Genomic DNA, 3220 nt, shown 5'->3' on the forward strand with positions numbered 1-3220 from the left:
TTTCATTTTCTCTTGCAGGTACATGGAATGATTATATGTCAGGATCCATTTTAGACCTGAAAATGTAAAGGGATGTTCTCTCTCTCTTGGCTCTCTCTCTCTCTGGCTCTCTCTGTCTCTCTGTGTCTTCTGTCTCTCTCTTCTCCTCTCTGGCTCTCTCTGGCCTCTCTGGCTCTCTCTGGCTCTCTCTGGCTCTCTCTTCTCTCTCCTCTTCTGGCTCTCTCTGTCTCTCTTCTGTCTGTCTTCTGGTTCTGTCTCTGTCTGTCTCTGTCTCTCTCTGGCTCTCTCTGGCTGTCTCTTGTCCTCTCTCCTCTGTCTCTCTTCTCTCTCTCTTCTCTCTCCTTCTCTCTCTCTCTCTCTCTCTCCCTCTCTGGCTCTCTCTCTCTCTTCTCTCTCTGTCTTCTCTGTCTCTCTCTGTCTGTCTCTGTTCTCTCTCTGGCTACTCTCTGGCTCTCTCTGGCTCTTCTCTGGCTCTCTCTCTGCTCTCTCTGTCTTCTCTCGTCTCTCTCTGTCTGTCTCTTGTCTGTCTCTGTTCTGTTTCTCTGTCTGTCTTGTCTCTCTTGTCTCTCTCTGGCTGTCTCCTGTCTCTCTCTGCCTCTCTCTGCCTCTCTCTGGCTGTCTCTGTCTCTCTCTCTGTCTCTCTGTTCTCTCGCTGCTTCTCTCTGTCTGTCTCTGTCTCTCTATGGCTCTCTCTGTTTTCTCTTGTCTGTCTCTGGCTCTTCTCTGCTTCTCTCTTCTCTCTCTGGCTCTCTCTGGCTCTCTCGTCTCTCGGTCTCTCTCTGGCTCTTCTCTGTCTCTCCTCGTCTTTCTCTGGCTCTCTCTGCCTCTCTCTGTCTCTCGGTCTCTCTCTGGCTCTCTCTGGCTCTCTCTAGCTGGCTCTCTCTAGCTGGCTCTTCTCCCTCTCTTTTTCTCCCTCTCCTTTTCTCTCTCTCTTTTTCTCTCCTTATCTCTCTCTCTCTCTCTCTCTCTCTTTATCTCTCTCTCTATTTTGTCTCCCTCTCAGTCTGTAGGTATTTGACAGTGCAAGGTGAATAACTTTGAGGTTATCTGGTTATTTCCTAGCTTGCCTCATTTTAGCCACTTCTGGTTGATAATATTCCGCTCTGCATACCCTCACCCACAAAGGAGAGTGGAAATACCTCACACATACAGAGAGGGCGGGAGGAAGATTGAATGGAGAAACAGGGAGGACAGGAGAGAAACAGAAATATTCAGATACTCTCCGCAACCTGAGGAGATAAGTTAGAGGGGGGAGGTAAAAACCACTCACACAGACACACAGTCTTGTATAAAACTAACCTTGTGGGGAACACAATTCAGGTCCCATTTCAAAATCATATTTTCCTGACCCCTAAACCTGTACTCTCACCTAACCCTTAACCCTTAACCCAAAAAACCTAACCTTCACCGCTAAAACCTAACCCTAAAAATTAACCCTAACTCCTAACACTAATTTCTAACCTTAACCCTAAACCCTTAGAAATAAACATTTTGACCTTGTGGGGACCAAACAAATGTCCCCAGTTGGTTCAAATGTCCCAGTTTAGTAAAATGTTTGTTCGTTTACTATTTTTGTGGGTAATTCTGGTCCCCCAACCAAGAATAGTTAAACACGTCCACACACACACACACACACACCACACACACCACACACACACACACACACACACACACACACACACACACACACACACACACACACACACACACACACAACACACTCCGGCAAATGAGAAAACGGAAAGGACAGAACAATGGAGCATCCACACTCAGCTCAAGGATCAGCTTTTATTTTCTCTCAGGCCTTAGTGTTATGTCCTATTCAGTATGAGCTGGGAGTGCTGAGTGTGTGCATTGTGTTTGCGTGTCCAAGTTTTCAGTATAGAGCAGGGACAACCCAAGGGCGGAGTGAGGGAGGGGGAAAAGGCCTCTTTGGGAAAAGCTAGGTCAGAGAGTTACCCGCGTAGCATAAGCTTTATCCTTAGCGTTGCTTAGCATTAGCTAGTGTGACGGCTAACTGTGACGGCTAACTGTGGCGCGCACCCTCTGTTGCTGACTCACTTGTCTCAGTAAAATTCCTCTGGAGTCAAATGAGAAAAAAAAAAGGGGAGGAATAGGAAAGGGAGATTAAAGTAATAGAGAATGATGGGGGGGAATGGAACCTTGGGGTGCGTAGAGTGAGATAAAAGGGAGGGTGGGAGGGAGAGGGGTAAGAGAGGGTGGAAGGGGGGGAGAGAGAGGAAGGAGGTGGGGAAGGAAGGGACGGAAGAAAGATGTAAAAAAGAGGAAAGGGGAGCGAGGGGAGGGGTGAAAAGTAAGAGTAGATGGATGGATACGGGTAAAGAGCCAGAGAGAGAGAAAGAATGTGGAGGGTTAAAGTGGGAGACATCGGACGATAGAGGGAGGGGAGTGTGCAAATTAGTGAATGAGATGGATAAATTGGGACATTAGGCCTTATGATGAATCTCTTTGAAGCCAATATCTGTTAAGTGCAGTAGCTTCAAGTGCGCAGATCCTTCATCATTAGTTTATGGGGACATGTCCGGTGTGCTTCCGGACGGTTTCCCTTTTGTATAAACTTTGGACCACAGTTGCCAGTTTCCATTTTATATTAAACTGTATTGGGGCTAAGGACCTGTTTCCATAGGGATTTCTTTGTCACCGTCCACCCCCATGCAAGCTCATCATCTGTTACCACGGTTGATGTTGATGGCAGCTTCATTCCCTCCTTCACTCTTTGTGCTTGATGACCAAAAACGTTTAAACCCCAAAAAAAACCTTAAACACAAAACAGCACACACACACACACACACACCAACACACACACACACCACACAACACACACACCATTCACAAAACAAACAAACTCCTTCTCTGTGGTGTGTGGTGTGTGGTGTTTGAGCGTACTGGTCTGCTGTGTGTGTGTGTTGTTTGGAGCGTGTGTTGTGTTTGAGCGTGTGTGGTGTGGTGTGTTGTGTTGAGCGTGTGGGTGTGAGCGTGGTTGCGTGTGTGTGGTGTGTGGTGTGGTGTGGTGTGTGGTGTGTTGTGTTGTGTGTGTGTGTGTGTGTGTGTGTGTGTGTGTGTGTGTGTGTGTGTTGTTGTGTGTTGTGTGTGTGTGTGTGTGTTGTGTGTTGTGTGTGTGTTGTGTGTGTGTGTGGATATTTTGTGTGTGTGGCTGTGTTTGAGTGTGTGCGTTGCGTCAGGGCTTCCAGTCATGACT

General features: G+C 47.4%; 1 protein-coding gene across 3 annotated transcripts in view; it reads right to left on the reverse strand.

Moving 5' to 3' along the window:
* Positions 1 to 3220, reverse strand: part of nkain4 (sodium/potassium transporting ATPase interacting 4) — a 138964-nt gene that overhangs the window by 13711 nt on the left and 122033 nt on the right. The gene's annotated exons all lie outside the window — the stretch shown is intronic.

The sequence above is a fragment of the Salvelinus sp. IW2-2015 genome, linkage group LG17 (assembly GCF_002910315.2).
Source record: "Salvelinus sp. IW2-2015 linkage group LG17, ASM291031v2, whole genome shotgun sequence".
Taxonomy (NCBI): domain Eukaryota; kingdom Metazoa; phylum Chordata; class Actinopteri; order Salmoniformes; family Salmonidae; genus Salvelinus; species Salvelinus sp. IW2-2015.